The sequence below is a fragment of the Schistocerca americana genome, chromosome 3, assembly GCF_021461395.2.
Source record: "Schistocerca americana isolate TAMUIC-IGC-003095 chromosome 3, iqSchAmer2.1, whole genome shotgun sequence".
Taxonomy (NCBI): Eukaryota; Metazoa; Arthropoda; class Insecta; order Orthoptera; family Acrididae; genus Schistocerca; species Schistocerca americana.
In genome coordinates, this window is record NC_060121.1 from 104,399,481 (window position 1) to 104,414,884 (window position 15,404).

The window sequence follows — 15,404 nt, forward strand, 5'->3', positions numbered from 1 at the left end:
TCCAGGATGGCCGACGTGATGGCGTGTTGCCGTTGGTTCCAAGTTCGCAGCGTCGCTCGCAAGTATAGAGCTAGAGCGTTTTTCCGCACATCCGTGAGGTTAAGTCCTTCAGAATGGTGTGGGAGAGTTAAAGTCTCGTATTTGATCTTAAACAACATTCCTTGGCTGACATAGTATCCAAAGGCCGCCATTAATCTGTCAGCAATACCATGTGGCATTGGCAGTACCTGTGCCAGGTGCGGCAGTAGCGAGGCCAGGTGAACATTAGTGTAGTCCACCCTTTGGAGCAGGTCGTGCGTCCGGAGTGAATTGTTGCGTATGTGCAGTCGGACGTGCTGGAGGAGACGTCGAAAGCTCGCCGCCGCTGATTGCCTTAGCGATCGGGTGAACAAGACACCTAAGCATCGCAAGATGTCCACCGTCGTAAACGGACTGTGCAGAGCGTCCGGCCCTCGACCGATGTGCATGGTCTTGGTTTTATTCATGTTGACCCTGCTTCCCGCAGCTACTCCGTACGTAGTAAGAAGGGTAACCACCTTACTTACTTCGTTCTCCGACCGGACGATTATCATCAAGTCGTCGGCATATGCACGACACGTGAACGAGCTCTCACGAAGTGGGACGCCTGTTAGAGTCCGTCGAAGAGTCTGCATTAATGGTTCGAGCGCTATTATAAACAGTATCATCGACAAGGGACATCCTTGCCTAACTGAGCTGCAAATAGGAATCGGACCTACCTCCCTGCCATTGACTCTCACCGTGGAAGAAGCGCCGCGAAGGAGGCACATGAGGACGGTAATAAAATCCTGTGGTATCGCCATGCATCGCATGGTCGAGTCAAGGAAATCATGGTTGATCCTCTCAAAGGCACGATCAAAATCCACCGAGACGAACGCCGCTCGCATGCGACAAGCTTCCGTCAGGGAAATTACGTCACGGTATTCGCCTAGGATAGAATGTATGTTGCTCCGAACCCCTAGACAAGCCTGGTCTGGTGGTATTGTCTTGGATATTACAGTCTTGAGCCTTGCCGCGAACATTCGCGCAAAGATCTTATAGTCAGTATTGAGCATCGTGAGCGGTCTAAAATGATGGGCGCTGACACTCGCTGTCGATTTCGGTATTGGCATAAGCAGTCCCGCCGTGAACTGCGACGGAACGTCCGTGTCAGGGCTCAATAACTCATTATACATCAATACCAACTTTGAGATCATTAAATCCGCAAATGCGCGATAAAATTCGAGTGTCAACCCATCTGGCCCAGGGGATTTATGGACCGCACCCTTCGCGAGTGCGCCCCGGATGTCATCTTCCGTTAGGGGTTCTAATAGCGCCTCTGCGTCCGGACCATCCACCTCCGTTTGCATCTGTCGCAAAATTTCTTCTCCTGTCCGATTGTCCCAGTGAAAAGGAGGCGATAATGCTCCAGAAATTCAGCAGCAATGTCCTGTTGTGACGTCAAGGGCCGGCCATCGTCATTATGGAGCACTGTGATTAGGGATCGGCGATTACGCGCATGTCCCTTGGACACATGATGCATGCTGATACGTTCTCCATCGACGTTGTCCAAGCACCGAGCACGGACCGAAATTCCCCCAGTCGACGTCTCGTGATCGATAAAATGCAGGCCTGAATGCGGTGGACTTCCGCTTGACGCTCGGGCGATGGAGCCTTGGAGGACAGGTCGCGGAGCACCATGTAGTAATAATAAAGTGTATCTCGGAGCCATTTCGCTTTTTCCTTGCCATACGTTATGAGAGCTCTTCGTATCGCCGGATTTGCACACTGCAGCCACCACGAAAGAACCGTACGGTGCAGCGGCAGACGGCGAGTGCAAGTCCGCCATGTTTCTTCGATCCGCTGGCGACATTCGAGCATCCACCAATAAGGAGGAATTAAGTTTCCAGGAACTACGACTCCGCCAGACCCGCTGCCGTGGGAGGGTTAACGTGCATAAATATGCAAGGTGATCCGTAAAAGCTGTGGGCCAACGTTCAGCAGCCATTACGTGATCCCGTAATCTGTCAGAAACATAAATCCGATCAAGCCTGCTCGCCGAGTGGCTAGTAAAATACGTGTAGCCCTCTCGCTGCCCATGGATCTTTTCCCACGTGTCCATGAGGGCCATGTCTCGGCAGATCGAGTTCAGAGCGTGGCAGGAGTTGAAATTAGGAGTTTGATCCTTCGGTGCGAGTACACAGTTAAAATCTCCCCCTACCAAGATGTGGTCATACCTCCCATGGAATAGGGGGGGGGGGGGCAATCTCCTCCGAGTAGAATCGTGCACGCGCCTGTCGATTGTCAGATCCAGAGGGTGCATAGATGTTGACGACACGAATGCCGTTCACGGTCATAGCCAAACCCCGAGCCGAAGGAAGGTAATCAAGGTCACACATCAGAATCCCTTCCCGGACTAGTATCGCTATGGCGCGTCCTCCATCTGGAGTCGGCGCTAGATAAGTGTTGTATCCATGCACGTCGGGAAAAGCAGCATTGCAGGTTTCCTGCATCAGCAGAATATCAACGTCTGTGGCGTAAATCATTCCCCGGAGAAGTTGCATCTTTGCAAGCGAACGTGCGGTGTTAATGTTCACTGTGCCCACTTTATATGCTTGGTTCATTGTCGTTGTCATGCTCGTGTCATGTCATTGAGAACTCCAAGGGCTTTAGTCCACTATTCGTGCTCAGAGGGGTGCCCGCCAACGGGCTGGCCTCCTTTGTTTTCGTTCCGTGGTGGGCATCCTGTAGGTGAGTTGTCATCATTTGGGGGTGGCAATTCCTGTATGTCTTCGACTGGTTCCGCCCAGTCGCAGTGGTCATCAATCCGAGAAACGTCCTCTGATGTGCTTCGATGTGGCTGCCGAGACATTGGCGTCCCTGACTCCTTTTTCGGCACCTCTGGGTCGGTCGGTGTAAATGAAGAGGGACCATCTAAAAGGCAGGACATCAGGTCACCATCTGGCGGAATCCTGTCAGCGTCCTCTAAAAGCACGTGTTCTGTGTCAGACTGTTCTTCGGCTAGGATACCTTCCGTGTCCCCTAGGCTAGGGGGGGACGTGTCACCCGAACTATGGCGACGCTTTTTGCGACGCTTCGGCGATCGCTGTTTGCGTGCCCTGCCCTCTGTTGCCTCACTGTGTTCGTCGATCGTTCGTTGGTCCGTTGCCGGCGCCACTGTCTCGACCTCTACTTCCACGTCGCGTGCTACAAGTGAGTTTTCGGAAGGTTCCTCCTTCACCTGACGTGACGTGGGTCTAGGGACAAATGGTTCAAATGGCTCTGAGCACTATGGGACTTAACAGCTGTGGTCATCAGTCCCCTAGAACTTAGAACTACTTAAACCCAACTAACCTAAGGACATCACACACATCCATGCCCGAGGCAGGATTCGATCCTGCGACCGTAGCAGTCGCGCGGTTCCGGACTGTGCGCCTAGAACCGCGAGACCACCGAGGCCGGCGGTGTAGGGACATTCTCCGACTCACCGCCATGCTCCCGTAACTCGGTCTGCTCTTGCATAAACACGTCCTTGTCGCGCTCCGAACTTGGCAACACCTCCCGGCGGGCCACCGACACGTACGTCATCGGCAGTTGCGTGGGAACTTCTCGCTGTGACGCTTCCCCATGTGGCAGTTGCACGACGCGGCGTTGTATGCACTCCGAGCGGATATGTCCTTCTCCACCACATCCAGAACAGGTGCGTGGCTGGCCATCGTAAATCACAATAGCTCGACATCCTCCAATGTATAAATAAGAAGGGATATGTTTAGTAAGGACGATCCGCACCTGTCGGACGCCGTTTAGCACAGGATAAGTGCTAAAACTTGCCCAGCGCTCAGGCGTATGACTAAGTACCGTTCCATATCGTCGCAGCGACTCAGTAACCATCGATTCTGGCACCTCAAACGGCAATTCAAAGATCCGAATGACCCTCACACCCAATCCTGAAGGAGCTACTGTTACATCGAAATTTAAATCCTCGTTGGGGGCGGAGAGAATTATTTCACACGCAGCTTCATCGGTCATCTTTACGTACATTGTACTGCTTACAATGGACAGGTGTATTCCAATTATGTCTGCAGCAGGTAAACGAACTTCTTCCCTCAAAAAACGCTCAATTTCGAAAGCTTTGGGTCTGGAATATTCGTTGTCGAACGTAAACTGGATCGTAGTCTTTCGAAAATTGTGTGCCATGACGATCGAGTCAGACAACAACACGCGCGAGTACCGACGGTGTAAACACTTCCTCGTCCACGCGCGCCCGCGGCCGGGACAGCAGGTCCGTGCCGCGCCACTGCCTAAAGCAGACTTTCTTAGTATATACAGGGTGTTTCAAAAATGACCGGTATATTTGAAACGGCAATAAAAACCAACCGAGCAGCGATAGAAATACACCGTTTGTTGCAATATGCTTGGGACAACAGTACATTTTCAGGCGGACAAACTTTCGAAATTACAGTAGTTACAATTTTCAACAACAGATGGCGCTGCAAGTGATGTGAAAGATATAGAAGACAACGCAGTCTGTGGGTGCGCCATTCTGTACGTCGTCTTTCTGCTGTAAGCGTGTGCTGTTCACAACGTCCAAGTGTGCTGTAGACAACATGGTTTATTCCTTAGAACAGAGGATTTTTCTGGTGTTGGAATTCCACCGCCTAGAACACAGTGTTGTTGCAACAAGACGAAGTTTTCAACGGAGGTTTAATGTAACCAAAGGACCGAAAAGCGATACAATAAAGGATCTGTTTGAAAAATTTCAACGGACTGGGAACGTGACGGATGAACGTGCTGGAAAGGTAGGGCGACCGCGTACGGCAACCACAGAGGGCAACGCGCAGCTAGTGCAGCAGGTGATCCAACAGCGGCCTCGGGTTTCCGTTCGCCGTGTTGCAGCTGCGGTCCAAATGACGCCAACGTCCACGTATCGTCTCATGCGCCAGAGTTTACACCTCTATCCATACAAAATTCAAATGCGGCAACCCCTCAGCGCCGCTACCATTGCTGCACGAGAGACATTCGCTAACGATATAGTGCACAGGAATGATGACGGCGATATGCATGTGGGCAGCATTTGGTTTACTGACGAAGCTTATTTTTACCTGGACGGCTTCGTCAATAAACAGAACTGGCGCATATGGGGAACCGAAAAGCCCCATGTTGCAGTCCCATCGTCCCTGCATCCTCAAAAAGTACTGGTCTGGGCCGCCATTTCTTCCAAAGGAATCATTGGCCCATTTTTCAGATCCGAAACGATTACTGCATCACGCTATCTGGACATTCTTCGTGAATTTGTGGCGGTACAAACTGCCTTAGACGACACTGCGAACACCTCGTGGTTTATGCAAGATGGTGCCTGGCCACATCGCACGGCCGACGTCTTTAATTTCCTGAATGAATATTTCGATGATCGTGTGATTGCTTTGGGCTATCCGAAACATACAGGAGGCGGCGTGGATTGGCCTCCCTATTCGCCAGACATGAACCCCTGTGACTTCTTTCTGTGGGGACACTTGAATGGCCAGGTGTACCACCAGAATCCAGAAACAATTGAACAGCTGAAGCAGTACATCTCATCTGCATGTGAAGCCATTCCGCCAGACACGTTGTCAAAGGTTTCGGGTAATTTCATTCAGAGACTACGCCACATTATTGCTACGCATGGTGGATATGTGGAAAATATCGTACTATGGAGTTTCCCAGACCGCAGCGCCATCTGTTGTTGAAAATTGTAACTACTGTAATTTCGAAAGTTTGTCTGCCTGAAAATGTACTGTTGTCCCAAGCATATTGCAACAAACGGTGTATTTCTATCGCTGCTCGTTTAGTTTTTATTGCCGTTTCAAATATACCGGTCATTTTTGAAACACCCTGTATGTATAGTCTATTGACACACAGTCAACACGGATTTAGAAAACATCGTTCCTGTGAAACACATGAAGCTCTTTACTCGCACGATGTGTCGAGTGCTATTGACAAGGGATTTCAAATTGATTCTGCATTTCTCGATTTACAGAAGGCTTTTGACACTGTTCCTCACAATCGGCTTGTAATCAAATGTGTGCTTATGGAATATCGTCTCAATTATGTGACTGGATTAGTGATTTCTTATCAGACAGGTCACTGTTAGGAGTAACTGACGGAACGTGATCGAGTAAAACAGAAGCGATATCTGGCGTTCTCCAAGCTAGTGTTGTGGGCACTCTGATGTTCCTTATCTATGTAAACGATTTAGGAGACAATCTGAACGGCCGTCTTAGGTTGTTTGCAGATGGCGCTGTCATTTATCGACTAATAAAGTTATCAGAAGATCAAAACAAATTGCAATTTAGAAAAGATATCTGTATGGTGCGAAATTGGGAATTGAGCATAAATAGAGTGAAGTGCTAAAAGGAACCCGTTAAACTTTGCATACACGATAAATCAGTCAAAACTAATTGCGTAAATTCAGCTAAATATCTAGGAATTACAATTATGAACAACTCAAATTGGAAAGAACACATAGAAAATGTCGTAGGGAAGACCAACCGGAGACTGCCTTTTATTGTCAGAACACTGCAACAGATCTGCTAGAGAGACCGCCTACACTACGCTTGTCCGTCCTCTTTCGGAGTACTGCTGCGCGGTATGGGATCCTTACCAGACAGGATTAATGGAGTACATCGAGAAAAGTCAACGAAGAGCATCACGTTTCCTGTTACCGAGAAATAGGGGAGAGTGTGTCATGGACATGATACAGGCTCTGGGGGGAGGGATGGACATCATTAAAACAAAGGCGTTTTTCGTTCCTGCGGAATCTTCTCACGAAATTTAAATCATCAACTTTCTCCTTCTTCGGCTACGAAAATGTTTTGTTGACGCCGCACTACATTGGGAGAAATGATAATCACAATAAAATAAGGGAAATCAGAGCTCGCACGGAAAGACATAGGTAGTTTGTCTTTCCGTGCTGTGTTCGAGATTGGAATAACAGAGAATTGTTGTGTATGTGAATATTTATGGATGTCCATCCTGTTGCATGGACGAGGAGCTTCAGTTGATGGTATATGTGAGACAAAGTACCACCACGGCTGTCTTTGAGAATATTGTCTCACATGCAGTGGCACATACCCGCCACCCTCAGGCCCCACCACCGCTAAAAGATTATAAGATTGCAATGCAGACAACACGGTGTCGAGTAGAAACTCCTGAGGAAAGTTAGCCCACGTGTACTAGTAACAAGGGCTCAACAAAAAATGCGCCAAGGAAATCGAATACTCTTTTGGCTGTGGTGGGACCTGAGGAAGGCGAAACTAGGCGTGTGAGACAATAAAGTCATTCTCAAGGTACAGCAGTGGTTGTACTTTTTCTCATACATTGTGAAGGTAGTGCAATGAATCCTCTGCCAGGCATTTAAGTGTGATTTGCAGAGTATCTTTTTAGATGTGGATGTAGATGTAGATGTAGAGTCAGTGATGGTGGAAGGGACAGTAGACGTGCCAGTTGAAGAGAAAGAGGAGACAGTGATGGTGAGACACAATAAGCGGCAGTGAAAGAAAGATGGATGGATGAAGACAATAACACTGGGAGACAAAGAAAGAGAGAACAAATTGTCAGAGAGAGACAGTGGCAGTAAAAGAGAAGGATGGAGATAGTAGCACTGAGGGTTGGGGTGTTTAGACCCTCCCATATTAGGATACATGGGTGTAGGAGAGACAGCATTTTGGGCCGAAATTTTAAACAAGTGATTAAACAGGTGAAAGTAGGTAGGAATCTCTAGTATTTTTGAGCTGCCGAGGTAAAGTGGGGACAGTGGCAGTGGGAGAGAAGTACAAAGGAAAACAGAGTAAGTGAGTGGGATCTACTGTAAACTAAAGGGTGAAAAAGGATACAGTGTACAAGAATCCTCCGCTTGTAGTAAAACTCCAGAAGTGTCTCAGTTTAGCCAGTCAGTCCGTAGAGGAACGTATTATGAGGCGTACTGTATGATTGGCCGCCATTTCCACCCGAGTTTTGCGGAGTTATAGCCGATCTTTCCTTGAACTATCATAGTGATTCGTCGTGTAGGATTCTTTCTACCTGTTTTGCCGAGAAGTTCTCGAAGTTTGTGTCCCTCGGAGAAGCAGTAGCAGCGCCGTCGGATTCTCTGTAAAGTGCAGTTCCATTTCCTGTGATTCTAAGCGAGGAAGTGGGAAGCTATGTTATTCGGAGTAAGGCTCAAAAGGGATGACATTATGATGTATTTATTTACTAAACATGATAAACTGATAATACCGACACAGTTAATAAAGAGTAATTGAAAAGTAACAATTTCCTGAGAACATAGTCTTACGACAGAACTAGATCTGAAGGCACCCTACCTACTGGCTGCTGGTTACGGTTGCGCTCAGCTTCTACCTCCTACTTACACTCTTCATATTTAGTAGCCATTCATACGTTTTCGTTACGTTAAACAGTACTCATTTATTTATTAAGGCTTTCGATTTCTAGCGTTGTAATACTGTTGTAAGGAAGTAATTATGACTTATAGTCTTCTACTAATATATTGCAAAAAGCGACTTCTATTAGCAAATATTTATTAAGCAAGACTACGTGCTTTGTGCCAGAATAGCTGCACTCTCCCTGTGTACTCGCTGCTTACATTACGGACGTTCTCGCGTGTGGCCGCAACTGCTCACACAACAGTCCACTGGGAACGCCGTAATGTCCACGGGCCCCTTCAGCCAGTGTGGGAATCTGAAATACCACTCCTTTCTGTGAGCTGCAGAACCACGTTACTCACTGAATGCTTCATGATATCTGCAGGCAAAGGTACAAAATTGCAAAACCGGAAAATGTTGTTGTTGTTGTGGTGGTCTTCAGTCCTGAGACTGGTTTGATGCAGCTCTCCATGCTTCTTCATCTCCCAGTACCTACTGCAACCTACATCCTTCTGAATCTGCTTAGTGTATTCATCTCTTGGTCTCCCTCTACGATTTTTACCCTCCACGGTGCCCTCCAATGCTAAATTTGTGATCCCCTGATGCCTCAAAACATGTCCTACCAACCGATCCCTTCTTCTAGTCAAGCTGTGCCACAAACTTCTCTTCTCTCCAATCCTACTCAATACCTCCTCATTAGTTACGTGATCTACCCACCTTATCTTCAGCATTTTTCTGTAGCACCACATTTCGAAAGCTTCTATTCTCTTCTTGTCCAAACTAGTTATCGTCCATGTTTCACTTCCATACATGGCTACACTCCATACAAATGCTTTCAGAAATGACATCCTGACACTTAAATCTATACTCGATGTTAACAAATTTCTCTTCTTGAGAAACGCTTTCCTTGCCATTGCCAGTCTACATTTTATATCCTCTCTACTTCGACCATCATCAGTTATTTTACTCCCTAAATAGCAAAACTCCACTACTACTTTAAGTGTCTCATTTCCTAATCTAATTCCCTCAGCATCACCCGACTTAATTTGACTACATTCCATCATCCCCGTTTTGCTTTTGTTGATGTTCATCTTATATCCTCCTTTCAAGACACTGTCCATTCCGTTCAACTGCTCTTCCAAGTCCTTTGCTGTCTCTGACAGAATTACAATGTCATCGGCGAACCTCAAAGTTTTTACTTCTTCTCCATGAATTTTAATACCTACTCCGAATTTTTCTTTTGTTTCCTTTTCTGCTTGCTCAATATACAGATTGAATAACATCGGGGAGAGCCTACAACCCTGTCTCACTCTATAAAATAAATAAAATAAATAAAAAAAATATATTGTTATTTTGAATATGTTAATTATTCTATCTGTATGATGGTGATTGTGATTGCAATTGTATTTGCTTATCTGGAACGTGGACATTTAATTATTCGGTATCAGACGCTTGACAATGGCTTTTTCGTAATGGCAATGTTACTCGTAGTTGACCGTGAAATAAAACTGAATAATCGGACTTCGTAATTAAATCGTTTCCAAAGACTGCTGCGGTAGGTGCGGACTCATAATCTAAATCTCAATATTACAATAATTTGCCAGCCATGCCAATACGTCGTACAGAGGTGATTGTCTACTAAACATAAAAAATTACACAGTTAGTTAAATCAGATATATTCAATGAATAAGCCTACAGTTCATAATCCTACTTACTTTTATAAATATAAATTCTTTACAGAATCGAGTGCCTAGTGTGGTTGCAACTCGCAGTATTCTTCTATAACATGAAATATGGCGGTGTGCCAGACAATAAAATAAAATACGTGCTTCTCGCACCACTTCAACCAGAGCTCTCTCTTTTTAATCAAACATAAGAGTAACGTAATTGTGCTTTTGTTTTATCAGCGACACAGCGCTGCAGTTGTGTGCCATAGGCTTTATTTATTTGTCACTGATCATTTATTTAATTAGTATTTCGCGTTTCCGCGGAAACTCACGCTCGGCATGCAAATGTGCCTTTATATTGCCCCCTGAATTGCGAGGCGAAAGGACACACCTGCAGGCGAGCAATTCACCTAAAGGCACAAGAAAATCTAAGTTATCTACAACTATTTACATGACTTACATTACACATTATACACATTATATACAAAATTTGAATGACGCGGGTGCGCCGTAAAAGTTCTAATGTTGGCAGATAGAGTGCGCGCATGCGCAGAAGCGTCTGTGTAACTGCGGCACTGCCGTTATATCGTACAGTTAGATCACGCGGCACAGTATTGCAGATCATATTGTTCGTGTGCGCGCGTTTTTCAGTCGTTGCACAAAGAAAATATTCAACCAAGATTACATATGAAGACTACATTCTATGACAGGTAACTTAGTTTTAAATTTACAATATTTGTTATAACACAATACAACTTAGACTGTTGAATGTTCTTAGTTACATAGTATTGTTTTGAAATACTTCAAAGAAAAATGTCCGTATGTTTCAGGTGCGTTGGCCTATACACATCGTGCCGTTATTACAGTTCATATTAATCTGCTGCACAATAATTTTTTACAGGTTAGTATCGTCGTGGTAAAGTTTTTTGATCACAGTAACATCGTTGTATAACAACGTGATTAATACATAAGCGTGTCCATTTCCCATTTCCATTATAGTCGTAGTGATGCAGTTGGTTGTGACTAAAAGCATTGCTTATTACAGATCAGACGTGACCCGTCGAGTAATTGGTCCACGTGCAGTTCGTTTTTTACATTCCGTGGAAGCTTGGTTGCAGAACCTCGGACGGCACATAGCTGGCGTCGATCCTTGGACAGTCCAGGTAAGAGTGTCCGTCACATTTCGAGAACATTTCATTCCCTGAAGTTCTAACCAAAATTCTTCCACCCGTCGTGTTGTTTTCTGGACAGGCACTTTGTGTCCATTTAATCCAGTTAACATCTTGAAGTTGGGTACTGTAGTAATATCACTAGACGATGCACGAATTATGCACTTCACATTTTCAGTTTTTTTTGCTGAATATAGCTCACCTAAATGTTCGTAGTTATTAATCAAGGAAATCGTTCATCGCGTTTACATAGATACGCTGCATAATGAATGGCATTAACAGTTTCTTTCACATAGGTTTCCGCGTAGTTGCAGAGTTAGTAATGTTCGTTAATGTCCGTGAACAGTGGTTCACTATGCAATGTCTTTTTGGCACTCGTTTTGTTCAAATTTTTACATAGTAACAGTTGCACTATACATCAGTTAAAAAAAAAAGTAATTATACATACACACGTCACATATTTTCTTAGCATAAACATAATATAGTTGCACATAAACATGTTTACATCATCATTACATCGCTATAGGTTATTACATTGTGTCACATTTGATTACATGAATTGCAGATATTTACATCCTCTTTAGCGGTTTTGCTGGGATATTATCGATGTTTTTTGTGATGTCATCTGAAATTAAGATAGGTTAGACACAACATTCATTACATCAGTAGGCAAGACCAGGCGTTTTCACTACTCAATAAATATTCAAAATAGTAAGAGAGAGAAAATGTTCGATTCCTCGCGTTTTGTGCGTGTGTGTAGAGTGTCTGTGTGGCCTTGACTACTGATAGATGCTTTTCGTGTTGAGAGATGTGCGTCTAATCTATTTCTCAAAGTAAAAGATCGCTTCACAGATGACGTCTGTCAGTTCGTCAGGTGTCACACCAAGTCAGTGGTACCTTCAGTAACAAATGTTCCGTGAAAAATTAATATGTCATCCACTGCTACGTAATCATAAATTTTACTTTAATATTCCGTCTTTCAGGTGGAGGCGCGCGCTGAAAGAAGAGTTCTTCTGTCTTCAACTGCGTCACTGGAACCGGTGAAATGAAAATTTCTATATTACTTATTATCTGTGTTGTAACAACAGAGTTTTTCGAGTTGCTTAGCAATATTTTGATGGGTATGACTTTGACATTATTCAGCATGAAATGCTCTAAGATCTCGGTGTGCGTATAGCCCAATAATTTTGTTAGTTCTAGGATGTTGTAACAGATACGCACCAGGATGCGGTATGTTATCAATTATATAAGGTCCTTCATATAGCAGACGCCACTTAGCGTTGCGTCGTTTGAGTGCTACAGATTTATGATGAGTACGAAGTAGTACAAGCATTCCTACCTCGAATTTTTGTTTTCTTTTTATTATGTTTCTGTGATGTTTGTTTCGTATTTGTGCGTGATGTGTCAATGTAGTCAATACTTCTTTTATTTTCTGTTCAGGTGTGATTTCCTTGTCTGACAACTTAGGTAATGGTTCTATCCACTGATCGTTCTGTTTGCAATTGAACATGATCTCGTTAGGTGTGTAATTCGTATCGTAAATATTTAAGTTATTGTGTACGTCTTCGAAAAGACTTAGGTAGGACACCCAATTAGTATGTTTTGATGAAATATAGGTCCTCATGAATCGATTTAATTCTCGGAAAAGTCTCTCAGTCGCGTTACATTGTGGACTAAACCTCGAAATAAATATACTTTTAATGTTATTGTCCTTCAAGAAATTTCTCCATTTGTACCCAGAGTAGTATGCTGCATTATCTGATAGAATTGCTTTAGGTTTTCCCACGTGCGTCAGGTAATCACTTGAGAATCTTCGTATTATAGCATTTGCAGTGGCGGATTTTAAAACATAAAGTTTTACATGTTTAGAAAATATATCGTAAAAAGCTAAGATATATTTGACGCCTCCAGAGCTTGCTGGATGCGGTCCACTGATGTCAGTACACAGAATTTCCAAGGGTTTACTAGGTAAAATAGAATGTAAATCTGTTTTTGTGGATAAATTCTGAGGTTTTGATTTTTGACATATGACACATGTTTTTAGTTCCCTGTAAACTTTTCTTCTCATATTGCTAAAATAACAGTATGTACTGAGCTTTGCCAAACACTTTTTCGTCCCATAATGACCCCAAACTAAGTGTGTGTGCCAAATTAGATTACGTTCAGACTCTTTGGGAATGCATACACACCAGTTAGTAGCATTTGGATGTCGGCGGTAAAATAACACATCATTGTGTAACTTGTAATACTTAGTCAAAGGATGATTGTGTTTTTCTACCAGTAATGTTATTATCTTATACCAGTGAGGATCAGATTTTTGTAATTCAGCCATGTATCTGCACATATCAATATAATATTGGTGATACTGCTTGTCTTGCATTAAGAGAATCCTGTAGTCATTTATATTTTCTAAGTCACTGTTGGTATCATTCATACCTTGTGGAAGTCTAGACAAAGTGTCTGCAATGGTGTTGTCCTTACCTCTTATGTACTTAATTTCAAAAGAGTAGTTCTGAAGTGCAACTGCCCATCGTGATAGTCTAGGATGTACAAGTTTACAAGTTAACAAAAATGTCAGGGCCTGGTGATCGGTGTAAATTACCGTATGTTTTCCAAATGAATAATAATTGAATTTCTTGAATGCCCATACTATGGAAAGTGTTTCTAACTCAGTAGTGGAGTATGTACGCTCACATTCAGTTAGAGTGCGACTCGCAAACCCAATAATTCTTATCTGTTCCTCCTCTTTATTCTTTACAACTTGAAATAAGCAACAGCCCAAGCCAGTACGTGAAGCGTCACAAGTCATACAAAAATCTAAATTGAAATCTGGATGGCTGAATATGTTAGCATTCACTAAAGCATGTTTAATTGTATTAAAGTCATTCTGGCACTGTTCCGACCAGATCCAAACTTGATTCTTTCTGAGTAGATTTAGCAGATGTTTACTGTTCAAAAGTGGTTGTGGCAAAAAACGTCTGAAAAATGAACATAGCCCAAGGAATGATTTTAACTGCTTTTTAGTTCGAGGGCTAGGAAAGTTTCTGATAGCATCTAATTTACTGGGATCCGGACGTATGCCCTGTGAATTAATGATATGTCCTAAATACTTTATCTCACTGCAACCAAATTTTGATTTTCTTAGGTTGGCTGTGACTCCAGCTTGTGCAAATTTTTCTAAAATTCTTTGAAGTGTGTCAACGTGTTCATTCCAAGATTGTGTAGCTATGAGTATATCATCTACATAGTGTGTGACTGTCTCAACTAAATCGTCGCCAAGCACGGTATCCAGGGTTGTAATGAATACCCCAGAGCTGACATTCAGTCCGAAGGGTAGAACACAAAACTGATAGGTTCGCCCCCCGAACATAAATGCAGTATATTTCCGAGAATCAGGAGTGATACCCACCTGCCAAAACGAATTAGCGAGATCTATTGTGGAAAAATATTTTGCATCTAGAAATTTCTGTAATTGCTCTTCTAAATTTTCAGGTTTTGTGTGAACCGGTAAAATTATTTCATTAATAGCTCGTGCGTCTAACACTAACCTAATGCTTCCATTTGATTTTTTGACAACAAGTAGAGGACTACAATAAGGTGAGGTGGATGGTTCAATGACCTTCCAGTCTAACATTTGTTTTAATTCTTGTCACACAGCAGGTCGTTGAGATAACGGTACGTTATATGTCTTATGTTAGAAGATCTTGTGAGGCTTAACTTCAATCTTGTACACATACGTGTTGATAACACCTAATCGTTTGGTAAAAACTTGTAAATATTTGGATAACACTTCCTGTAGTTTTATACGTTCATGTACACTGAGAGCTGTAGCTTCACTTATCTTATGATCAAGCAATGTTTTCAAGTCCATTAGCTCTGTGTCAGATGAGTGTGTTTGCATGTCTTGAATGTCATTGTCAAGTACTAACTGAACCTTGTACCCTGTACAGTGTTTGTCATGCTTTAGAGTTCTCCTGTCCAAATCAATAATAATTACACTGCCTTTATCATTTAAAATACATTTACCTTTGGAGAAGTCTATAATGCAGTCCTTCTCGCTCATAATATCTATTCCTAATATGCAATTTGTCACAAGGTTTTGTACAACCAGGAATGGCCATTGTACGGTTCCATTACCTATTTTAACGTTTACAAAAACTTGATTCGTAACC